This window comes from Triticum urartu, chromosome 2 (assembly GCF_003073215.2).
Source record: "Triticum urartu cultivar G1812 chromosome 2, Tu2.1, whole genome shotgun sequence".
In the NCBI taxonomy this organism is placed as follows: domain Eukaryota; kingdom Viridiplantae; phylum Streptophyta; class Magnoliopsida; order Poales; family Poaceae; genus Triticum; species Triticum urartu.
This window is the reverse complement of record NC_053023.1, coordinates 185,633,345-185,660,328: the sequence shown is the minus strand read 5'-3', so window position 1 is coordinate 185,660,328 and position 26,984 is coordinate 185,633,345. Positions and strand designations below refer to the sequence as shown.

Below are 26,984 nucleotides of genomic sequence, written 5' to 3'. Positions count from 1 at the left end.
GGCCATTACGACCGACTATCCCGGACTGCTTCCTGCATCGCAGGTAAGAAAAATCAAAAAGTCCCAACTCCAAAACTAGGATCCCCTTTTAGGCACTTCACCCACCATATACACATGGCATCTTTTACAGGGAAGGCATTCGGGACGCCTTGCTGAACCCGCGGCAACTCGCCAACAAGAGGTGCCGAGGCCGGGTAGGCCAAAAAGGAAGGCGGTCAGGACGGAGACGCCGGCGCAAATGTATAGGAAAAACCCTGCTCCGTGGTTTTCGTCTTTTTTGAAATGTAATGACGCCCGCGTTTCTTTAACAGAAAGAACGCTTGCCAAAATATGTCCGGCGATGCTGCCAATCAAGCTTCCACCAGTCGGGCGCCAGGACCGGACATAGAGGCGGAAGGCGATATGGGGTAGGCGCTGGATAATCCTCCGACAGAGGATGCAGATAGATTGTCCGCTACAAACTCAGAAGTGGAAAGCGCCATGAATCATAGGCGCCACCGGGCCATACTCCTGGACGCTTGTTTCTCACCAGAGGCGTTCGACGCCTTCAATTCTGGAGGGGCGTACCTCCGTGCTGCTCAAGATGGTCTAGCCAGAGCCACGAATCAGTATGTAAAGGATGTACGGGTGAGTAAATCTGACGATTTATATGTATCAGTAGCCCCTGAGACTTGAAACAGTTAGCAGAACTGATTTAAGGATCATCTATAATGTGCAGGTTCTTACAGAGAAGAATACTAGGCTGTCCCAGGAGCTGGAGGAATGCAAGACCCAACCGGGGGCCGCTCTTGCCGCATTGCAGGAACAGAAAAAGCCTCGCGATGGTAACATTTACTTTAAAGAATGGTGATTACCATATAGTGTGCGGCGTGTCTGCAGATCTAACAATTGATTTTGCAGATGAGTCCGGAGAAAGTCCAGGGGACCATCATGTTATGCGATAGCTAGAGGCTGGCAAATGCATGCTGAGTAAGGTTATGCTGGAGAAAAACAGTCTTCAAGATGCCAATGTTAAGCTGAACGTTAAACTAAAAGACGTTTGGGGCCAGCTTGCGGACACCGAGAAGGAGAATAAGCGGCTTCGGTGCGGCATTTTTAGTAAGTGCTTGAACGAATCTTACTAAAGGAGTTCGGCGAAGAAGTCGATTAATAGCGTTATGCCTGTAGGTATGCTGACGGGTCGTCCCGCGGAGGAAATGCCCGGGTCTGCGGGTGATCTTCTGTCCGAGCTATCACATCTGCACGAACAAGTTCGGCAGGTGATGCAAGGTGTTGCCCAGGCTTTGTGGCCATCTGTCTCCTTGCCAGAGGGCGTTGCAGAGCTTACGGAGAAGCTCAAGGGAGCATGGCGGCGCCTCCGATTATGGAAGATATCGGCCTGCCGATAGGGTGCCAGAGAGGCCTGGGCCATGGTGAAGACTCAGTATACCAAGGCAGACCCAAATCACATGGCCGAGGTCGGACCTGTGGGACCCGACGGAAAAGAGATCCCCGTTAGCTTAGTTTATGGGCAAGTAGAATTAGCCGCAAAGTATTCCCAACGGGATTGTAAGCTAGACCGCCTGTTAGATGGTATAGAAGAGGAGTTTAGTCAGTCTGCATGACTATGTAATTAAAGTGACATGTATAATGCCTTCTAGCCAAATTGTAGATCATTTGTCGTTGCAGACCTTTTCGCTTCAACCTCCGAGCCCGATAGTCCGGAGTGAATCCAAATACCCGCTCAGTTATATAAGAACCAGGGTATGCGTGGAGACCAGGCGTAGGGGTCATTAGTGCTTTATGAGACAACTGCCCAACTAGTTATGTTATATTACATGGGTAGTAAGAAACATCTTCCAGGGAGAATAGTTCCATTAAGGATTCCTTTCCCTGGGTAAGCATGCCCTAAAGTGCATGTTCGGACTGCGATAAGAAACGTAGAAAAAGCATCTAGGGGCAGATATGGATAATAAATAAAAGTCATCTTTTGTTCACTGACCGAATATTCCCTTAAGAACGCTAGCTTTCGGCTTCACCCAGTCTGAGGTACACATCCGGCTGACCCGACAGTAACAATCACAGAGGTGCTCCCCTTATGCCCTAGCCGAATTAACGGGAACGTAGGGCATAAATACAAGAGCCAGGCAACCCAGCTTGGCCAAAACTTAAGTCATATCGATGCATATAATGGTGAAAAAAGGTACATGCGGAAGTATAACACATGTGTTGGGCGTGAGGCCCAGGTAAATAATTTAAGCTTCTGTGAAAGAAGCCCCCAGGTATGGAGAGTGCGGCTAGCGCATCTGTAATGTACAAGTGAAGCACAAGGTGTCCCTTGAAGGCCTAGAGAAATAATAAGAAAAAGAAAGAAAGGGAAACAAGATAGATGATGCATATGCAGAAAATGGACAAAGGGAGGGGACTAACATAGAGTCCAGTGCTAGCCGTAGAATCTTCGGAGCCTGGCTGCGTTCCATGGGTTTGGTTCGAGTTGACTAGTCGATGCATCCCGCAGTCGGTATGCTCCACCGGTCAGAACTTGGTCGATAATGAAGGGACCTCCCCATTTGGGCTCGAGCCTATTCTTTTTCTTATCCGACAGGCGTAGAACTAGTTCGCCAATGTTATAAGTTTTGGCCCGTACTTCTCTGCTTTGGTATCTGCGAGCTTGTTGCTGGTAAAATGCGGAACGGGCTTTGGCTACGTCGCGCTCTTCCTCCAAGGTGTCCAGACTGTCCTGCCGATCGAGCTCGGCTTCTCTTTCTTCGTACATGCGCACTCGAGGTGAGTCATGAATTATGTCACATGGCAAGACTGCCTCTACGCCGTACACCATAAAATGGTGTATATCCGGTACTACAATTCGGCATGGTCCACAGCCCCCAAAGTACGGAGTCGAGCTCCTCTACCCAGTGCGTGTCAGACTCCGTTAAGGAACACAATAATCTGGGTTTAATGCCGCTCATTATAAGACCGTTTGCTCGTTCGACTTGACCGTTGGTTTGTGGGTGATAGACTAAAGCATAATCGAGCTTGATGCCCATTTTGCTGCACCAGAGTTTTACCTCATCGGCCGTGAAGTTCGTGCTGTTATCAGTGATGATACTGTGGGGGACGCCGTAACGGTGTACAACCCCGGATATGAAATCTATCACCGGTCCGGATTCGGCTGTTTTAACCGGTTTAGCCTCTATCCATTTGGTGAATTTATCCATCATGACCAATAAGTATTTTTTCTTGTGGGTTCCCCCTTTAAGGGGTCCAACCATGTCAAGCCCCCAGACCGCAAAGGGCCATGTAATGGGGATTGTTTGGAGGGCGGTGGGTGGCATGTGGCTTTGATTTGCAAAGAGCTGGCAACCAGCGCAACATTGGACCAAGTCTTGTCCATCTGCCAGGGCCGTTGTCCAATAGAATCTTATACGGAAAGCCTTGCTTACAAGAGCCCGGGCTGCGGTGTGATGGCCGCCGAGTCCGGCATGAATTTCTGCTAAAAGATTCCGCCCTTCCTCTTCGGAGATGCACCTTTGAAGGACTCCGGTAGTGCTTTTCTTGTACAATTCTCCCTCATGGACCCTGTAGGCCTTGGATCGCCGCACTATGCAGCGTGCCTCATTTTGGTCCTCCGGAAGTTCCTGTCTAGTTAGGTAGGCCAGGAATGGTTCTGCCCACGGGGCAATAATGGCCATTATTTCGTGGGCTGAAGGTGTTATTTCGGTGGCGGAGCCTCCGATTGTGTCAGAGAGTTCGGTATCGGGTATTTTGGCCGGGTACGGACTGTTGTTACTGATGTCCCCTTCCCATGCTATGGATGGCTTGAAGAGCCTTTCCAGAAATATGTTGGGAGGGACCACGTCACGTTTTGTGCCGATGCGGGCGAGGATATCCGCCGCCTGATTGTTTTCCCGAGCCACATGGCGAAATTAGAGTCCCTCGAACCGAGCTGACATTTTTAGGACGACATTTCGATAGGCTACCATTTTCGGATCCTTGGCGTCAAAATCTCCGTTTATTTGGGATATTGCGAGGTTCGAATCCCCACGCACTTCCAGGCGTTGAATGCCCATGGAGACTGCCATCCGAAGACCATGCAACAGAGCTTCATATTCGGCTGCATTGTTGGAATTTGTATACAATATTTGTAGTATGTACCGAACGGTATCTCCGGTTGGGGACGCCAGGACGACGCCAGCACCTAGACTGGCCAACATTTTAGAACCGTCGAAGTGCATGATCCAATTGGAGTATGCGCCGTACTCTTTAGGGAGTTCGGCCCCGTCCATTCGGCGACGAAGTCAGCCAGTACTTGCGATTTAATGGCTCGGCGAGGTTTGTATGTTATGTCGAATGGAAGGAGATCAATAGCCCATTTGGCAATCCGGCCCGTAGCGTCGCGGTTGTTGATAATATCATTAAGTGGAACTTCCGAGGCTACTGTAATCGAACACTCTTGAAAGTAGTGTCGCAGTTTCCGTGATGCCATGAATACCGCATATGCTATTTTTTGGTAATGCGGGTACCGTGATTTGCATGGAGTGAGGATAGTGGATACATAGTATACCGGCTTTTGAAGAGGGAATTTGTGTCCGTCCGCTTCCCGTTCGACAACGAGCACTGTGCTTACAACTTGATGAGTTGCCGCAATATACAACATCATTGGTTCGCCGATGTTTGGTGCGGCCAGGATCGGGTTGGTTGCCAGAATGGCCTTTATTTCTTCCAATCCGGCTGTGGCTGCGTCCGTCCATTCGAAGTGTTCGGTGCACCGAAGGAGGCGATAAAGGGGTAAACCCTTTTCTCCCAAGCGGGAGATAAAGCGGCTTAGAGCCGCCACGCATCCAGTTAGCTTCTGGATTTGTTTGAGGTCTGTTGGGGTAGCCAACTGTGACAACGCTCAGATTTTGGCCGGATTAACTTTAATACCTCTACTGAAGACAATGAATCCCAGGAGCTTTCCGGCCGTACGCCGAAAACGCATTTTTCTGGATTGAGCTTGATGTCATATGTTCGGAGGTTGTCGAATGTGAGCCTCAAGTCGTCTATCAAAGAGTCGACGTGTTTGATTTTGACGACCACATCGTCTATGTATGCCTCTACTGTTTTGCCGATTTGTTTCTCCAGACATGTCTGAATCATGCGCTTATATGTTACGCCGGCGTTTTTGAGCCCAAAGGCATTGTGTTAAAACAGAAGGGACCGTATGGCGTGATGAATGCCGTTGCGGCTTGGTCGGACTCCGCCATCTTGATTTGGTGGCAACCAGAGTATGCGTCGAGGAAACACAATGACTCATGTCCTGCGGTAGAAAAAAAATTGATCGATGCGTGGGAGGGGGAAGGGATCCTTTGGGCAAGCTTTATTGAGGTCTTTGAAGTCGACACAAAGGCGCCAGGATTTGTCCTTCTTTGGTACCATCACCAGGTTTGCTAGCCGGTCTGGGTGTTTTATTTCTTTGATGAATCTGGCCTCCAATAACTTGGCTAGTTCCTCTCCCATGGCCTGTCTCTTAGGTTCAGAGAAACGCCGAAGAGCTTGCTTGACCGGCTTGAATCCCTTTAGGATATTGAGGCTATGCTCGGCTAGCCTGCGTGGAATTCCTGGCATGTCTGAGGGATGCTAGGCGAATATGTCCCAGTTCTCGCGCAGGAACTCTCGTAGTGCGGCGTCCACAGTGGGGATTAGCTGTGCCCCGATGGAGGTTGTTTTTGTAGGGTCCGTTGGGTGGACTTGGAATTTGACTATTTCATCCGCTGGTTTAAAAGAGGTGGACTTGGATCTCTTGTCGAGTATCACATCATCCCGGTCCACTGTGGAGCATAGCGTAGTTAATTCCTCGGCCGAGAGGGCTTCGGATAATGCCTCGAGGGCCAATGCGGCTGTTTTGTTTTCGGCGCGGAGTGCTGTGTCTGGATCGCTGGCGAGAGTGATGATTCCGTTGGGCCCGGGCATTTTGAGCTTCATGTACCCGTAATGTGGTACGGCTTGGAAGATTGTGAATGCCTCCCGTCCTAAAAGAGCGTGATAACCACTGCTGAACGGGGCCACTTGGAATGTAATTTCTTCGGATCTGTAATTATCCGGCGTGCCGAATACCACATCTAGTGTGATTTTCCCAGCACAACGTGCTTCCCGACTGGGGATGATTCCTCTAAAGGTTGTGCTACTTTGCTCAACGCGGCTCCAGTCTATTTCCATCTTTTGAAGAGTTTCCTCATAGATGAGGTTTAATCCATTGCCGCCGTCCATGAGTACCTTGGTGAGTCGAAAGCCGTCCACGATTGGACCGAGGACTAGTGCGTCTGGTGCTCAGGCTGTTCGGAATTTAGGTTCGTCACTGGCATTGAAGGTAATAGCCGTGTCACTCCAAGGATTTATTGCTGCTACGTGGCAGATTTCGTCCATGCTGCGGAGTGTTCGCTTGCGTCTATTATTTGACGTGAAGGTCTCAAAGACCGTTAACACCGTATTGTTGTCCACGGGATGGTGCTCTGTGGTATTTGGGAGGAGTAGATCCTCACCACTTTTGGCCACCTGCCGGAGTATCCAACATGCTCTAAGGCTGTGCGTTGGTATTGCATCCGTTGTACTATGAATTTTGCAGGGTCCGTTGAGCCATCCCTCTAGTACGGTTCCTTGCCCCGTAGAGGGCTTTTGCTTTTTGGTAGTTAACCCGGGTGTATTGTGATAATGCACCCTTTTATTTCAGACTGGGTTTGTGTTCAGGGCCGGACTATCCCAAAAGTTTGTTTCGATTTTCCAGGCACTTTCCACCGCACAGTACTTTCGTACTATGGACGCCAAGTCAGCGAAGCATGTTATCTCACGGCGATTTATGGCGTTAAGGATTCCCTTGTCCGTGCAATTATTGCGGAAAAATAAGATTGCGTCTTCCTCGCGACAGTCCTTAACCTTGTTCATCGCAAGGAGGAATCTGGCCCAGTAGTGATGTACTGTTTCATGGGGCTCTTGCCTGATGTGGGAAAGATCGCTTATGTTTGGGTGGGTGGGTGAAATTGAACCCGAACCCTCACCTGATCTGGGATCCAGGGGCCGAGGAATTTCCAATTTTGAAAGTTCTGATTCCGGGGTGTGACCCGATAACCCTGGCCCGCTGCCTGACTCTAAGTCCAGGGATTGGGTGTTGTCCTCCTGCGAACGGGCGCCCGGCTCAGAGAGCTCGGGAATCCAGACATAGTTGGTCCTCAAGATGGAGGAAAGGTCGCCGCATTGTTCCTCCACCATTGCAATATGATGGGTGACCGGTGGAGAGTTAATCTCCCTTTGATCGGGTTTAAGCCCAATCCGATCATAGTCCGTAGCGACTCCCAGGGCGGCGATGCGATCTAAGAGATCGTTTAAGGAGGTGAGCTCTATTGGATCCATCTGTTCGGCGAGTGCCGATTTGACGTGGAGGCTGTTTTCGATGACCCGAGAAGTCATCGTCGACGCGGCGGCCGAACAGGCGGTCATGATGAAACCGCTTAGCCGGAGAGTTTGGCCGACAGCCAAAGCTCCCTCGACAGTAGTACCATCTTTAAAGACGAGACGTGACGTCCTTCCTTCTAGCGATGGCACAGAGGAACTCTCAATGAAAGCACCAATGTCGGTGTCAAAACCAGCAGATCTCGGGTAGGGGGTCCCGAATTGTGCGTCTAAGGCGGATGGTAACAGGAGGCAGGGAACATGATGTTTTACCTAGGTTCGGGCCCTCTAGATGGAGGTAAAACCCTACGTCCTGCTTGATTAATATTGATGATATGGGTAGTACAAGAGTAGATCTACCACGAGACCGGAGAGGCTAAACCCTAGAAGCTAGCCTATGGTATGATTGTATGTTGTCCTACGGACTAAAACCCTCCCGCTTATATAGACACCGGAGAGGGCTAGTGTTACACAAGGTCGGTTACAAAGGAGGAGATATACATATCCGTATTGCCTAGCTTGCCTTCCACGCCAAGTAGAGTCCCATCCGGACACGAGACGAAGTATTCAATCTTGTATCTTCATAGTCCAACAGTCCGGCCAAAGGATATAGTACGGCTGTCTGGAGACCCCCTAATCCAGGACTCCCTCACTTCCCCTTAGCAATCTTCAAGGGTATGAAGATGCACTCCCTCTCTCCCGTTGCTAGCATCTCCTAGATTGATCTTGGCGACACGTAGGATTTTTTTGAATTATTACTACGTTCCCCAACAAATATAAACAAACGTAAACCATTAATTTGTCTTCCTTGTCCAATGTCAATAATTTTGGCATATAATATTTTGATGAGGGCTCACAATCACAAAAGATTTCTAGGATAGTATATTTATATATGTATCTTCTATTCCCTTATTAATTCTTTCATGAGTTGCATCATTGACTAATGCTATGTTTGTAAATCTCTAATAAAATTTTCTACTTATACTTTTCCTTTTGTGGTTTCATCACCTACCATAAGATTAGTATATGATCTTCTTGATTTATTTCCTTTTTTATTGCAACATGAAAGTAAAGAAAGAAAAAAATCAAACTAACTTTATTATATATCTTGCGCACGATTACAAGGATAGATCACTAAGCAAACTCTCGAAAGGAAAGGATCGAACTAAACTTTTATTCATCTAAAGCAAAAGATCGAGCTAAAATAAGTAAAGGCAAAAAGATAGTGGGATGATATGATACCGGGGCACCTCCCCCAAGCTTGGCGGAAGCCAAGGGGAGTACCCATACCCGATACTCAATTCTCTTTTGGTGGTGAAGATGATGGTGGTGATGGTAATTGTGCCTTCAACTTTTTCATATTGTAGTTAAGGAGAGAAATTTCCTCCTTTAAATCATCGACTTCCAGCTCCAGCTTCAAGATCTTGTCACATAAATCCCTTTTGCTTTTCTGTTGAAAATGAAAAGGAATAGATTGGTTTTTAGACCGGTTGGATTTCTTAGGGAGACTTGACTTCTTGAACTCCACGTGCATACCCCCAGGTTGAGGTAGAGGAACATCCTCCTCCTCCGAGCTTGAATCACCGATCCTCATCAAGTGAGCATCGTCCTCGTCATCTGTAGTTTGACCATAACGATATAGGTCCCCATAGGTCTTTGGGCCAGCAATGAGATGTGAGTCATAGTTGTCTCCGTTAGAGTCTTGGGACGACATATTTTTAGAACTGCATAGAAAACAGCAAGAAAGAAGAACAGGGGATTTCTCCGCGATACGATGATCAACTGGTTCGGGGAGTATATATAGACTTTTCATCTTGGGGAACAAGCAAATGGAAGAAAAACAGAGTTCGGAAGGTGTCCCAAGTGGGAACAACCCCCTAGTGTCTTGTGCCCACCAGGTATGCTTCCCAGTAGTTTCTTATTTTCCTATTTTTCTAAATATTCCAAAACTGACAAAAAATATTTTTGCGGATTTTTCGGATTCCATTTACTTACCGTATCATGCACCTCCTTATTTTCACGATTCTGGAGTGTTCCAGAAGGACTCTTTTATGTGTTCTTCCGGTGTCATAGTTTGGATAATATTACTTTCAACATTAATGGGCGTACCTGAGATATGATGTTTTATTCGTTGCCCATTGACAACCTTTGGGTTAGTACCTTCGACATTATTTATTTTGATGGCTCTAGACCGATAAACCTCCTCGATAACATAGGGGCCTTCCCATTTTGAGAGGAGTTTTCCTGCAAGGGTTTTCCCAGTCACGACGTTGTAAAACGACGGCCAGTGAATTGTAATACGACTCACTATAGGGCGAATTCGAGCTCGGTACCCGGGGATCCTCTAGAGTCGACCTGCAGGCATGCAAGCTTGGGTTCTCCATTCATCTAATGAGCTGATATCAAATAACCTCTTTTCACCAGCAAGTTTGAAATCATAATCGAGCTCCTTGATTGCCCAATATGCTTTATGTTCTAACTCAAGAGGCAGATGACAAGCTTTTCCATAAACCATTTTATAAGGAGACATGCCCATAGGATTTTTATATGTTGTTCTATAAGCCCAAAGTGCATCATCTAATTTCTTAGACCAATTCTTCCTGGACCTATTGATAGTCTTTTGCAAAATTAATTTTATTTCTCTGTTGCTAAGTTCAACTTGACCACTAGACTGAGGATGATAAGGTGATGCAATTCTATGGTTAACATCATACTTGGAAAGCATTTTATGGAAAGCACCATGAATAAAGTGTGAACCACCATCCGTCATTAAATATCTAGGGACTCCAAACCTTGGGAAAATAACTTCCTTAAGCATTTTAATAGAGGTGTTGTGATCAACACTACTGGTTGGAATAGCTTCCACCCATTTAGTAACATAATCAACAGCAACCAAAATATGTGTATACCCATTAGAGGAAGGAATTGGTCCCATGTAATCAAATCCCCAAACATCAAATGGTTCAACAGCAAGTGAGTAATTCATAGGCATTTCTTGACGCTTACCGATATTGCCTATTCTTTGACATTCATCACAAGATAAGATGAACATACGAGCATCCTTGAAGAGAGTAGGCCAATAAAATCCAGATTGCAATACCTTGTGAGAGGTTCTATCTCCAGCATGATGTCCTCCATAAGCTTCGGAGTGACATTTCCGTAGAATTTGTCCCTATTCATGCTCAGGTACACAACATCTAATAATACCATCTATTTCTTCTTTATAAAGATGTGGGTCATCCCAAAATAATGTCTTAAATCATAGAAGATTTTTTTCTTTTGTTGGTACGTAAAACTAGGTGGTAAATATTTAGCAACAATGTAATTAGCATAGCCAGCATACCAAGGAGTACTATGAGCAGCATTTATTGCAGCTAACTGCTCATCGGGGAAACTATCATCAATAGGTAGTGGGTCATCAGGCACATTGTCAAGCCTAGATAGATTATCAGCTACGGGGTTCTCAGCTCCTTTTCTATCAATGATATGTAAATCAAATTCTTGTAACAAGAGAACCCATTGAATAAGTCTAGGTTTAGCATCTTTTCTTTCCATGAGATATTTAATAGCAATATCATCGGTGTGGACAATTACTTTGGAATCAACAATATAAGGTCTAAATTTATCACAAGCAAACACCACTGCTAAGAATTCCTTTTCAGTAGTAGCATAATTTCGTTGAGCATTGTCTAGAGTTTTACTAGCATAATGAATAACATTCAGTTTCTTATCAACTCTTTGTCCTAGAACAGCACCAACAGCATAATCACTAGCATCACACATAATTTCAAAAGGCAAGTTCTAATCAGGTGGTTGAACAATAGGTGCAGAAATTAAGGCTTTCTTCAGGGTTTCAAAGGCTTGTAAAAAATCATCATCAAAAACAAAAGGAATATCCTTTTACAAAAGATTGGTAAGAGGCCTAGAAATTTTAGAAAAGTCTTTGATAAATCTCCTATAGAAACCAGCATGACCTAAGAAACTACGAATACCTTTTATATCTTTAGGACATGGCATTTTCTCAATTGCATCAACCTTTTCTTTGTCCACTTCAATACCTCTTTTGGAAATTTTATGACCCAAGACAATGCCTTCATTAACCATAAATTGCACTTCTCCCAATTCAAGACAAGATTATTTGTTCACATCTCTGCAAAACTCGATCAAGATTGCTTAAACAATCATCAAAAGACTTCCCATAAATAGAGAAGTCGTCCATGAAAACCTCAACAATATTTTCATAAAAGTCAGAGAATATAGCAGTCATACATCTTTGAAAGGTAGGAGGTGCATTACATAAACTGAAAGGCATATGTCTATAAGCATAGGTTCCAAAGGGACAAGTAAAAGTGGTCTTTTCTTGATCATGTTGAGAAACAGGTATTTGTGAAAAAACAGAGTATCCATCAAGGAAGAAAAAATGTGTGTGCTTAGACAATCTTTCAAGCATTTGATAAATAAAAGGCAGAGGGTAATGATCTTTTATAGTTGCTTTGTTTAATTTTCTAAAATCAATTAAGTTCATTCTTATCATTAGGAACAACAATTATACCTTCTTTCTTAGGGACACAATGAATAGGACTTACCCATCTACTATCAGCTATAGGATAGATTATACCTGCTTCCAGAAGTTTTAAGATTTTCGTCCTTACCACTTCCTTCATTTTTGGATTTAACCGACGTTGATGATCAACAACGGGTTTAGCATTAGGTTTCATATTAATTTTGTGCTGACATAGAGTGGGACTAATGCCCTTTAAATCATCAAGAGTATATCCAATAGCAGCTCGGTGCTTCCTTAGAACTTTCAATAATCTTTCTTCTTCATGTTCTGAAAGGTTAGCACTAATAATAATAATAGGATATATCTTCTTTTCATCAAGATAAGCATATTTCAAAGTGTCTGGCAATTGTTGTAATTCAAACACAGTATCACCTTTAGGTGGAGGAGGACCTCCTAGAGTTTCAATAGGCAAGTTGTGTTTAAGGAGAGGACATTGTTCAAATAAAATCTTATCTATTTCATTTCTTTCATGCATATGTACATCATTTTCATGGTCTAGCAAATATTTTTCTAGTGGATCAGTAGGAGGCATAGCAATAGAAGCAATACCAATTAATTCATCTTTACTAGGCAATTCTTTTTCATGAAGCTTTCTACTAAACTTGGAAAAATTAAACTCATGAGACTCATCACCAAAACTAACACCGAAAGTTTGTTTCTTACAATCTATTTTAGCAATAACAATGTTCAAGAAAGGTCTACCAAAGATAATCAGACAAAAGTCATCTTGTGGGGAACCAAGAACAAGAAAATCAGTAGGGTATTTTATTTTCCCACACAAGACTTCAACATCTCTAACAATCCCAATTGGTGAGATACTGTCTCTATTAGCAAGTTTAATAGTAACATCTATGTCTTCTATTTCAGCGGGTGCTATGTCATTCATAATTTCTTGATATAAGGTGTAAGGAATATCACTCATAGTAGCACCTATGTCACATAAACCATGATAACAATGATCTCCTATTTTAGCTGAGACAACGGGCATGCTAGCAACAGGTCTACGTTTGTCCTTTTTATCAGGTTTGGCAATTCTAGCAGCTTCTTCACAGAAGTAAATAACATGCCCATCTACATTTTCTTCCAAGAGATCTTTAACCATAGCAATACTAGGTTCAAATTTGAATTGTTCATCAGGTTTAGGTGTTCTAATACAGATTTTGTTGACCACAGTGGAAACTTTAGCATGTTCCTTTTTCCTAATAGGGAAAGGTGGTTTCTCAATATAAGCAGAAGGAACAACTGGATCAACATTGTAAAGTATAGTTTCTTCTTTAACTGGTACCGGTTCTTTGATTTGTTCTTTAATAGGTGGGTGATATTTAAACCACTTCTTTTCCGGTGGAGGTGAAGATACCCCGAACAAACCCCTCAAATGATGACAATAAATTTCAGCACACTATATAAATGTTTCCTTACCAAATTCCACTTACCAAAGGCGCTTCACTCCCAGGAAACGGCGCCAGAAAATAGCCTTGATGACCCACAAGTATAGGGGATCAATTTTAACTCTTTTTGATAAGTAAGAGTGTCGAACCCAACGAGGAGCAGAAGGAAATGACAAGTGGTTTCTAGCAAGGTAATGTCTGCAAGTGCTGAAATTATAAGTAGCAGAGTAGTTTGATAGCAAGGTAATTTGTAATGAGCAAGTAACGATAGTAGTAACAAAAGTGCAAGAAGGTATCCCAATCCTTTTGAGGCAAAGGACATGCCAAAACGGTTTCTTATGATAAGCAAAGCGTTCTTGAGGGTACACGGGAATTTCATCTAGTCACTTTCACCATGTTGGTTCAATTTGTGTTTGGTAGTTTGATAATTTGATATGTGGGTGGACCGGTGCTTAGGTGATGTTCTTACTTGAAAAACCCTCCTCCTTATGATTAACCCTCCCACAAGCATCCACAACTACGAGAAACATATTAAGAATAAATTCTAACCATAGCATTAAACTTTTAGATCCAACCGGTCCCTTACGGAATAGCGCTAACTGGGGTTTAAGCTTCTGTCACTCTCACAACCCATCATCTTATTGCTACTCCACAATGCATTCCCTTAGGACCAAATATGGTGAAGTGTCATGTAGTCGACGTTCACATGACACCACTAAGAGAATCACAACATACATACTATCAAAATATCGAACACATATCAAGTTCACATGATTACTTGCAACATGATTTCTCCCGTGACCTCAAGAACAAAAGTAACTACTCACAAATGATAATCATGCTCAAGATCAGAGGAGTATTAAATAACATATTGGATCTAAACATATAATCTTCCACCAAATAAACCATATAGTAATCAACTACAAGATGTAATCAACACTACTAGTCACCCACAAGCACCAATCTATAGTTCCTATAACAAGATTGAACACAAGAGATGAACTAGGGTTTGAGATGAGATGGTGCTATTGAAGATGTTGATGGAGATTTCCCTCCCCAATATGGGAGAGTTGTTGGTGATGAAGATGACGATGATCCCCCCCGGGAGGGAAGTTCCCCCAGCGGAATCGCTCCGCCGGAGGGCAAAAGTGCTCCTGCCAAAGTTCCACCTCGAGACGGCGGTGCTCCGTCACAAAAGTCCTCTCCTTATTTTTTCTAGGTCAAAATGACTTATATACCAGAAGATGGGCACCGGAGGTGGGCCTGGATGAGCACAACCCACCAGGGCGCGCCTGGGCTCCTTGGCGCACCCAAGGGGGTTGTGCCCACCTGGTGGGCCCCCTCTGGTAGTTATTTGCTCCAATATTCATCATGTAATTGATAAAAAATATCTGAGAAGTTTCAGCTTGTTTGGAGTTGTGCAGAATAGGTGGCCTGACGTAGCTTTTCCAGATGCCGGAATTCTTCCTCTTTGTGTATAGCTTGCATATTATGAGAGAAAAGGCATTAGAATTACTCCAAAAAGCATTATTATGGGTAAAAACATTATAAATAACAGTAAGAAAACATGATGCAAAATGGACGTATCAGGTACCCGTTGCTGAGTCCGAGAGCCGACGCAAGCGCGACCATCCAGGCCTCCCCTCTGTACCTGGCGGCACAGTAGAACACCGGGAGGAGCAGGTACCGGGCTAGCACCGTGGCCATCCGCCCCCTCCGGGATGTCACCTTGATGATCTCCACCAGAGGCACGTATCTCCCGACCAGGTCTGAGCCGTTGTAGGTCGCGATCAGCACCAGCGCGTACCTGCGCGTGTTTTCATTCCATCCTTCGTAGTAGTAAGCAAAATCTAGATGCATGCTAAAATGGGATGGTGGCTTAATTACTAGGAGCCCAAGCTGTGTGATCCGAGTTCTTCGGCGAGAAATCCGAGGAAGATGGACAACGTCAGCAGGTAGATGAGGAACATGTCCAAGGCATAGTCCATGTTCTGCATAAGGATGTGCTTGTTCCTCAAACGTTCAGGGATGGCTGGGTCATCCTATTGGTAAACTTAGCATGCAATTTCAAAAAAAATCCTACGATCATGCAAGATCTATCTAGGAGATGCATAGAAACGAGAGGGGGAGAGTGTGTCCATGTACCCTCACAGCCCAAAGAGGAAGCGTTATGTTAACGCGGTTGTTGTTGTCGAACATCTTCACGATCCAACCGATCCAAGTACCAAACGTACGTCACCTCCTTATTCAGCACATGCTCAGCTCAATGACGTCCCTCAAGCTCTTGATATAGTAGAGGGTCGAGGGAGAGTTCAATCAGCACCACGGCGTGGTGATGGTGATGTGATCCGTGCAGGGCTTCGCCTAAGCACTACGACACTATGACCGGAGGAGTAAACCGTGGAGGGGGGCACCGCACACGGCTAAGAGAAATCTTGGTGCCCCTTTGGGGTGCCCCCACCCCCATATATAAAGGGGGAGGAGGAGGTGGTCGGCACAAGGGGGGCACGCCAAGGGGGGAGTCCTACTTGGGCTCCTAGTCCAAGTAGGATTCGCCCCCCTCCTTCCAACCAAATGAAAGGGGAAAGGGGAAAGGAGGGAGGAGGAGAAGGAAGGGGGGGGGGTCGTTCCCCCTCCCCTTGTCCAATTAGGATTGGGCAAGGGGGGCGAGTGCCACCTCCCGTGGCCTGCCTCCTCTCCTTCACTATGGACCATTAGGCCCATTAACTTTCCCGGGTGGTTTCGATAGCCTCCCGGTACTCCGAAAAATCCCCGAACCTTTCCAATATATCAATCTTTACCTCTCGACCATTTCTAGACTCCTCGTCATGTCCGTGATCTCATCCGGGAGTCCGAACAAACTTCGGTCACCAAAACACATAACTCATAATACAAATCGTCATCGAACGTTAAGCGCGCGGACCCGATGGGTTCGAGAACTATGTAGACATGACCGAGGCACATCTATGGTCAATAAGCAATAGCAGAACCTGGATGCTCATATTGGCTCCTACATATTCTACGAAGATCTTTATCGGTCAAACCGCATAACAACATATGTTATTCCGTTTGTCATCGGTATGTTACTTGCCCGAGATTTGATTGTCGGTATCCTCATACCTAGTTCAATATCATTACTGGCAAGTCTCTTTACTCGTTGCCTAATGCATCATCTCGCAACTAACTCATTAGTCACATTGCTTGCAAGGCTTATAGTGATCTACATTACCGAGAGGGCCCAGAGATACCTAATCTTGATCTATGCCAACTCAACAAACACCATAGGAGACACTTGTAGAGCATCTTTATAGTCACCTAGTTACATTGTGATGTTTGATAGCACACAAAGTGTTCCTCCGGTATTCGGGAGTTGCATAATCTCATAGTCAGAGGAATATGTATAAGTCATGAAGAAAGCAATAGCAATAAAACTAAACGATCATAATGCTAAGCTAATGGATGGGTCTTGTCGTGGTTTTGTCACGACGGATGTCCTCGTGAAAGGACTTAGTCATGGAGCCATCTCTATGGGTCAGCTTAAAGAGGTTTAAAGAGGACAAAGGACGCGAGAGTTTATACTGGTTTGACCCCTTACAATGAAGGTAAAAGCCTACTCCAGTTGTGATGGAATTGCTAGGGTTTCGATGACCAGGGAGCGAATCCGCTTTGCCTGGCTCTCGAGTTGTTGTGTGCTGTCCCTAAACCGCCGCTGGGTCGCCCCTTTATATACATAGGTCGATGCCCGCCGGTTTACAGAGTCCCGAGGCCGGATCATAAACGTGTCCGGTTCGATCTCTACTCCTATCTTATCATACAAGCATACATCAATGTCGGTTTACATCTACGGGCTTTAACCCGCCTTTGGGCCTTGGGCCTCCATGAAGCGCCGTCCTTCATGTCTTCATGGGCTTCAAGTAAGGTAATTATCCCGAGGATAACCCGACCTCTCCTGGTCGGTTTATGTCTAGTAGTAATATCCCCAACATTAGGCCCCAGATTGATTTGAACTTGTTCATGTCAATCTTCAACACTTAGAAGAATTCCTCCCTTTGCACCTTCACATAAATCTTGTAAATCGCGGTGACGTCATCCTACAGATCTGTAATAAACCGCCATGACGTCACCTGTTCATTTATAGTCGAAGATACCCTTTCATTAATGAGCATCCAACAATCGAAACGACAACCTCGTTATCTATCCATTATTTGGGCTCCTCAATTCCCGCGCCTGTCGCTTATCTCTTTACCCTTATAAATAGGGCTGAGGACCCCTTTCCTTTTCTTTCCTTTGCCTTTCCATCTCTTCTTCCTCCTTGCGACGTCCCTGCACCCGAGCGCCGCTGCCGTCGTCGAGCTTCACCTTTGCCTCACCGTTGGCCGCTACATCAACCTGATCACACCAGAGAAACGTGGCACACCTCCGCTGCTTCAACAACTGCTGTAAGCCTTTCCCTCTGTCCTCTGTAGATCCATTTAGGGTTCATACGGGTTCATGGCGCTCTCTTCGGGTTCTTCGTTAGTCCATAGATAGCAGACCTCGAGCTTGACGTGTTCCGTGCAGTAGCTATGGTACTCCTTATCTCGGCCATTAAACCAAACCTTAAACACATAAGAACTTGATCTGGACCTTTTGTGAACTGCTTCGGGAACAAACTTTTTAGGTCTAGATATTTTTTCTTTTCCTGACTTACGGTAGATCCAAAATTCCAATGCAATCTTGTGAAACCAGTTTTTCCTCACTTAGTCATTTTTGCCTTAGATCTGTATCTTCCTTATCTGCATAGGCGGTCTATCCTTGTAGAAAGTAATATATCATATGCCATTAGCCCCCTTGTAAACTGCTCATCGCTTTACCATTTATAAACGCTCTATCGTAGGCGGTTTATAACTGCCTCCGGTTTAACAATTCTACATGCTTGAATTCCTTTTTTTCTCAACCTGTTACACTTTATGCGTTGTCATTTATGAATCATAAACCGGCAGTAATCTTTTCCAGCTCTTCACTTGCAATGGCCAAACAATTCTATTCCTATAACTAGGCACCTTCCCGGGTTACTGAGGAGCAACTGAGTGGATGTGTCAAAATTGGCACCTTACCGAAGAAGAATGAAATCCAGTGGCGAGTTCTTGGTCTAGAAAATCCTCCTACCCCCAGAGATGGCGAAGTAGTAGTGTTTGCTGATCATATGGGCCGTGGTTTTAAACCGCCTGGATCCAAGTTTTTCCGGGATGTACTTGCTAGCTTTCAGATCCACCCTCAAGACTTTGGACCCAACTCTGTATCCAATATCTGCAACTTTCAGGTGTTTTGTGAAGCCTATCTACAAGAAGAGCCAACTGTCGAGCTGCTCCGGGATTTCTTCCACTTAAACCGTCGCACAGAATCGTAGACGGGCCCAATACTGAATTCGGTGGCATCTCCATTCAGAAAAGGAAGGATGTTATTTTTCCTCACACCAAACTTCTCAATCACCCAAAGGATTGGAATCAGACTTGGTTCTATTGCAAGGACACTTCTCCTGAAGATGAGAACCCTCTGTCGGGTTACCGTGCTCACCGGCTTACCAACACTCATCCGCTTCCGCAATGACTAAGTGCCAAGGAACGGGCCTCGTATGCAACACAACTCGCCAAGCTTAGAGCTTTCATGGCCAACGGTTTAACAGCTGTGGACTTTGTTCATTGCTGGCTATCCTAGAGTATCTTGCCATTAAGTCGCCGCTCCGGTTTAATGTGCGAGTATATCGGTGACGTAGAAGACTCCCAACGTCATATTGACATTCAGCTAACAGATGATGAAGTTACTGAGTCTGTCAAGAAAATGCTGAATGAACCGGAAGCTGTCTGTAGTAAGACCGGGCTAAGTCCCTTTTACACACAGAACAAACCGCCCGCTGTAAGAATTGTTTCGCTTCCGCTTTATACCTGATATTTCTGAACTGTGCAACTTTTAATACCCTCTGCTCATCTTTTAAACAGGGTGATGACCCGTTCTGGAAAAACTAACCTCAGGAGAAAACGGTTAAGGCTCCTCGTCTTAAAACGAAGGCTGTCAAGAAATCTGCTAAGAGGAAGGCAACTGAGCCAATCGTTTTAGAGCTTGATGACGACCCTAATGAACCGGATGCAGAGGTAGAACTTGATTCTCTTGGTTCACTTTTCATACACCTCATTGACAATGATATTTATCAGGATGACGCCGAGGGCAGCCAAGCTGACGACGCAGAGGTAATTATCCTTTCCTCCGGTTCAGATCCTCTGCCAACACAAAAAATCCGTCAAGCAATCCGGAAAGTAAGATTTTCTCACCCCCTACCTTACTTGGACCCAAACTTTCTTTTGAAGAAGCAGCAACACGAAGCTCGCCGCACAACCCGTCATAGCAGCCAAGTAATCACTTCCACCGATCTGCCAAATACTCCGGTTCGGAAGCGCCAATCTGAGGTTTCAAATACTTCCAATACTTCTTACCCCAAGGCGGGTTATTTCTGACAGCCTCTTAATCCGTCCGATTCGAATTATCAGGGAACGCCACCTTCATCATCCGGCGAATCAACTGCCACACAACTTCCACCCCTCAAGACCGTCCCTGGGTAAAATGTCTTAAGCTGTCTCTTTTTGACGCTTTATGCTTATGTGCTATACTGATGTGTATATCTTTCTCTTTCAGAGCCAAGTCGAGACCCAGTAAGAAGGGTCGTGTAGATAAACCGTCTGATGACCATGTGATTGTTGAGCCAGAGATAATTCTAGAACCGGAAAGAGCAAATGATGATGCCATGCTTGATGACCCGCCACCTCCAGATCATGTCTTGAGTGAACAAGTAGAAGTTGATACCGCAGTGCAAGCGGATAAACCGGCAAGTCCAGTCCATACTGATGATGGACTGTCTAGTCCGGTTAAGGCTACTGATATTCCATCAACTCTATTAAAGGCCGCTGGTGACAAGGAAGCTGATGTTATCATTACCGGCATTGGCCACACCTCCCCTAGCCATCCTGTGGCCTTAGCAAAACATAGCGCCAAAGAAGAACATGCTGCCATGGAGAAAGGCAAATGGAGTACCGATTTATCAAGCTATGCGCACCTCAACGCCCAGGAGCTCCATTCTGGTTTTTTAAACCGCCTGTACACAAACCGTGATCACGAAGCCGGTTTAGTGAACTTAATGAAGGAACGTTATGAGGTAATTACCAATCTTTTTCTCTCTTAAGTCCAATTGTAAGTACCAATTCTAGTAGCTCCCAAGGGCCGATTTATAATAGTAATCAAAAACCGAGACTTCATAATACCGCACTTTTGCATACTTTATCCTCCAATGGTCGGTTGATCCTTTAAAAATGAACCGGTACTTTAGCATTGTATCCTCGCAACTTTCGCCTGCGTAGTCCCCAAGGGCCGGTTTACCTTTCCAAGGTGAAACGGGACTTCAACCACTATTACTTTTGAGCAGATGTACATTAGCCCCCAAGTGCCAAGAATGATGCTTGCATTATACTTGGGACTTGAAATAATTTTCTAGAATGAAGCGAGTAGGCATTAGCCCCCAAGTGCAAAGTGCATAACTTGTTATACTCTTGGTACTTCAAATATATATAGCCCGTTGATGACATGTCTGTTCTTTATAGGCTGAGCTGAGCAAAAAAGGACGCCCAAACCGCCGATCTTCAAGAGAACATCAAATCTCAGCAAGCGGAGGCTTCTAAAGCCAAAGAGGAACTGACCAATGCCTTAACAGCCATGGAGAAGCTGAAGGAAAACTTCAAGAAGGAACGTGCAGATTGGGACATGGAGAAGGCCGCTTTAGTAAAGAAGGCCGAAGATGCAGATGCAGCCCTTAAACCAGTGGTCGAAGAACTGACCGGCTTAAAGTGGCAAATAAATGCTATGACCTCTGCTGTATTTGGTAAGTATCCGCATATGATGTTTTTCAAGTCATTTTACCATATGAATTACCGGTTTACTGATGCTTGCAATGTCATAGGGACCCGCATTACCCATCTGGGCTCTGACATGCGGATGAAGTTGAAGGCTGCCTATACTTTGATAGAGCAGTTGTATTCTGGATCCCAACGGGCTATTTGCGCTGCTGCTTATAACAGGCCACCTCCAACGCTGATAAAAGAAACCATCGAGAAGCTGTCAATGTTGCCTGCCCGGTTGGATGAACTTAAAAGATCAGCTGCAAGGTCAGGCGCGCTGACTGCGCTAATCTGGGCCAAGGCATGGATTCCAGATCTTGAACCGGCAGATATTGGCCAAGGCTATCCCAGTGTAAAGGAAGATGGTTCAGAATTCAATAATGATGATCTTCGAAGGCCGACAAGGGAACCGCGACCCATAGCGAGTAAATTGGCGGATGAAACGGATCTGTCTCATTACCAGCTGGTTTATGATGCTGATCAGAAAAGATATCCTGCGCCAACACATGATGTAGAAGATCTTGTTCTGCCAATTCGTAAGCACACTTATGCCCCTGACATTGATCCTTCCACCCTTATAAGTGAAGAAGCCGTGTTCCAATCTTTAACTGGAATCGATTGGACAATAATTGGTTTCTAGCCACTGGGTAGAGAGGAGGAGGATGCACCGACTCAAGATGACCCTCAATCTTCAAGTCGTCCTGGTGATGAATCCTAAACTGGAGGCCGGTTTAGTCTGTCGCATCCTACCATTATTTACTGAAACAATTATCGAGTGTAGGCATTAAAACGCCTTGTAATAGGCTAGTTCAAACACTTGTCTGTTATGCCATCGAGCATACTTGTTTTGCTTGATACTGATAACTCGCCGTGCTTTTGGGATCTTTATTATATGCATAATCCGCAGTGGTTGTATTTTAACTTGTTCCTGCATACAAGAGATTGAAGGGGTCCTGGCGGTTTACCGCTGGATGGGTCATGATACCCAAATATATAGGCTAGTTGTAAAGCCAAGGCTGTTTAAAAACAACCAGATATAAAATAAAGAATAAATTACTTGTTACCTCGTTGTTTGACCCATGGCTATTATTAAAGGGTGATGACACCAAGCTGGAGTATAGATGACTCCTTCCCGGTTGTCGGTTTACGATAAAACCGTACTGGGTTATGATAAACACCGGTTTTATCCATATAAAACTGGTGACTTGTAGTCAAAACCAGACCGGAACAATAAAGGCCGGATGATAACTCATCATGTACTAATAATTTAGCATTGTAAGCCATGCCGGGTTGTAATAAACACCGGTTTATCAGAAAATACTTATGAAATTTATCAAAAGAGAAGGAACACTTTGGAAAAAAATACAAGAAGAATATGTGAGGCTTTTCATGGGCTACCAGGCCCTAAATCGAGGCTTTTCATGGGTTGTCACGCCACTGAGTTAAACCATTTTACAAAGCCTTTTAAGATGGACCTCAATCTTTAACCAATCATCGTTTTAACTTTGACAACTTCAGGGTCTATGAGATTGACTTGTCAAACGTTCGATGGGTCATACGATGTTTACCTGGACGGAGTGGGTTACTTAAAGAGGCAGGATAACCCGGGGTTTTAGGTGAATACACCTGGCTTCCAAGCCTGGCTTGATAGCCTATTACAAGGGTGCAGACTCTTTGTTATTTGAGAAGGAAAGAGCCCCCAAGCAATATTTGAGCTGTGCCCGGTGGGTGCCTATGTTTGAGCTGTGCTGGTGCAACACTCTCTTTGGCCCCACATAATTTCCTTTTGGCCTTAAGCCTACCAAGAGGTGTAGCTATGGTGTGAATACAACCAAGCCCCCTAGTGATTTCCCTTTGGCCCTAAGCCGATCAAGAGGTGTAGCTAAGGTTCAGATATGACCAAGCCCCCTAGTGATTTCCTTTTATATGTGTGGCTTTACAAGCCAGATCAACAAAATTCTGCTTTGTAAACAGAAGCCTCCATGAAAACACATATGATGTAAAAACAACAGAGGACCCGCTTTAGCTGAGGCTCCGGTTTATTATATTGATTATAATATATACATTGTCATAATTATGTACATAAAAAAGAGCCTATGGCTCAAGTATAGTAAGGCCGAAGATGAGCTATATTTCACGGCCACTGGGTCTCCTCCTCCGATTTACGTGAGTCTTTGTGCTCTCGAACATCGATATAGTAGTATAATCCATTGTGAAAATTTTTGCTGACCACAAAAGGCCCTTCCCAAGGTGGGGATAACCTGTGCATATCAGTCTGATCCTGGATGAGCCGGAGCACCAGATCGCCTTCTTGAAAAGTTCTCGTTTTAACCCGGCGGCTGTGATAACGTCGCAGATCTTGTTGATAAATCACCGAACGTGCCGCCGCAAGATCACGCTCCTCATCTAACAGGTCCAATGAGTCCCGATGCGCTTTTTCATTATCAGCTTCAACATAAGCCGCCACACGGGGCGAGTCATGACGTATGTCACTAGGGAGAACTGCCTCTGCTCCGTAAACCATGAAGAAAGGCGTATAACCCGTAGATCTGTTTGGTGTGGTGTTGATGCTCCATAACACGGAAGGTAACTCCTCCACCCAACAACCCTACATCCCCTTTAAAGGAAACATAAGCCGGGGTTTGATACCTCGCAAAATTTCTTGATTGGCCCTTTCTGCTTGACCATTAGATTGGGGGTGAGCCACTGATGACACGTCAAGACGGATGTGCTCATGTTGACAAAATTCTTCCATAGCACCTTTCGATAGATTAGTACCATTATCAGTGATAATGCCGTGTGGAAAGCTAAACCGGAATATCACCTTTTTGATGAATTGAACCGCCGTGGCCGCATCACGCTTACTGACTGGCTCTGCCTCGACCCACTTGGTAAACTTATCAACCACCACCAGTAGGTGGGTCTTCTTGTCCTTGGACCTCTTAAAAGGTCCAACCATATCGAGCCCCCAAGTTGCAAACGGACAAGTTATTGGAATCATTCTTAATTCTTGAGCCGGAACATGAGCGTGGCATGCCAACTTTTGACAACCATCACACCTCTTTACCAAATCCTCAGCATCAACATGAGCCGTCAACCAATAGAAGACGTAACGAAAGGCCTTAGCCACCAAGGATTTTGAACCGGTGTGGTGACCACAATCTCCCTTGTGGATCTCACGCAAAATCTCACAACCTTCTTGAGGAGAGAGACAATGCTGAAATGCTCCTGTGACGCTACAATGATGTAGCTCCCCATTGACAATGGTCATTGGCTTGGATCGCCGGATTATCTGCCGGGCCATGGTTTCATCGTATGGTAACTCGCCCCGGTTCATGTATGCCAGGTACGGGACCGTCCAATCTGGAATAACATGAAGAGCCGCCACCAATTGAGCCTCTGGGTCGGGCACAGCCAAATCCTCCTCCGTAGGTATCTTCACTGATGGATTATGCAGTACATCGAGAAAGGTATTGGGTGGCACCGGTTTACGTTGAGAGCCTAAGCGACTTAAAGTGTCTGGAGCTTCATTCTTCCGCCGGTCTATATGGTCCACTTGATAACCCTTGAAATGACCAGCCACTGCAACCACCTCTCGTCTATATGCTGCCATGAGTGGATCCTTGGAATCCCAAGTGCCAGATACCTGCTGAACCACCAGGTTCGAGTCACCAAAGCACTTAACCCGGCTTAAGCTCATTTCCTTAGCCATCCGAAGACCATGGAGCAAGGCCTCATACTCAGCTGCATTGTTAGTACAAGGGAACATTAAACGAAGAACATAACAAAACTTATCACCTCGTGGGGAAGTTAATATGACTCCAGCCCCCGAGCCCTCGGATTGCCTGGACCCATCAAAATGAATAGTCCAATAAGTGTTGTCTGGCTTTTCCTCCGGTGCTTGTGACTCTGTCCAATCATTGATGAAGTCCACAAGTGCTTGGGATTTGATTGCTGTGCGAGGTGTATACTTTAGCCCATGAGGTCCATGCTCAATAGCCCATTTAGCAATCCGGCCAGTTGCTTCTCTGTTTTGGATGATATCTCCCAAGGGGCTGATCTGATCACTGTGATAGGATGACCCTGAAAATAATGCTTGAGCTTCCGGCTTGCCATAAAATCCCCATACACCAGCTTCTGCCAATGTGGGTGTCTCTGTTTGGACTCGATAAGCACCTCACTGATATATAATAAACCGGCCGTTGAACCGGATACTCTTTCCCAGCCTCCTGGCGCTCCACAACAATAGCCACACTAACAGCTCGGGCATTAGCAGCCACATATAGCAATAAGGGCTCCTTATCAACCGGAGCCGCAAGGACAGGTGGCTTGGCTAACTATCTCTTCAGATCTTCAAGCGCTTCATCAGTAGCATCACTCCAGACGAAGTGATATGTTTCTTTAGCATATGATACAAAGGGATACCCTTCTCTCCAAGGAGACTGATAAACCGGCTTAAGGCTGCAATCCGGCCCGCCAAACGTTGAACGTCATTAATGCACGCCGGTTTAGCCAGAGACGTGATAGTCGTGATCTTCTCCGGATTAGCTTCAATGCCCATGTTAGACACCAGAAAACCAAAAAGCTTGCCTGCCGGTACACCAATGACACATTTGGCCAGATTAAGCATCATCTTATAAACCCAGAGGTTATCAAAAGTTTCCTTCAAGTCACCTATTAGTGTCTCCTCCTTTCTGGACTTGACCACAATGTCATCCACATATGCATGTACATTGCGCCCAATCTGTTTATGCAGACAATTCTAGACACAACACTGATAAGTTGCATGGGCACTCTTGAGCCCGAAAGGCATAGATACATAGCAGAAGGCTCCAAAGGGAGTTATGAAGGCTGTCTTCTCTTGGTCCTTAACTACCATTTTGATCTGATGATAACCAGAATAAGCATCTAGAAAACACAAACGGTCATAACCTGCCGTAGCATCAATAATTTGATCGATACGAGGGAGAGCAAAGGGATCAGCTGGACAGGCTTTGTTTAAGTCTGTGTAATCCACACACATACGCCAAGTGCCTTTTTCTTAAGTACCAGCACCGGATTAGCTAACCACTCAGGGTGAAAGACCTCCACAATAAACCCTGCTTCCAAAAGCCGGGCTACCTCCTCACCAATAGCTTTACGCCTTTCTTCGTTGAAGCGGCAAAGAAACTACTTGACCGGTTTAAACTTAGGATCTATATTAAGGGTGTGCTCAGCGAGTTCCCTCGGTACACCCGGCATGTCAGAAGGCTTCCATGCAAAGATGTCCTGATTCTCATGGATGAACTCAATGAGCGCGCTTTCCTATTTCAGATCCAGGTTAGCGCTGATGCTGAACTGCTTGGATGAATTGCCAGGAACAAAGTCAACCAGCTTAGTCTCCTCAGCCGATTTAAATTTCAGTGCCGGATCATTCTCAATAGTTGGCTTTTTCAGAGAGGCCATATCTGCCGGATCAACATTGTCCTTATAAAATTTTAGCTCCTCTGTAGCACAAACCGACTCAGCATAAGCTGCATCACCTTCTTCACATTCCAAAGCAATCTTCTGTCTCCCATGCACCGTGATGGTCCCCTTATGACCCGGCATCTTAAGCTGCAAATAAACATAACAGGGCCTTTCCATGAACTTAGCATAAGCCGGTCGTCCGAACAGGGCATGATATGGACTCTTGATTTTTAGCACTTCAAAAGTCAACACCTCTGA

The 26,984-nt window shown here is 45.2% G+C and overlaps 1 pseudogene; it reads right to left on the bottom strand.

Annotated features, from left to right (window-relative positions):
- The window catches only part of LOC125535664, a 155,382-nt pseudogene that overhangs the window by 67,299 nt on the left and 61,099 nt on the right, over positions 1–26,984 (bottom strand).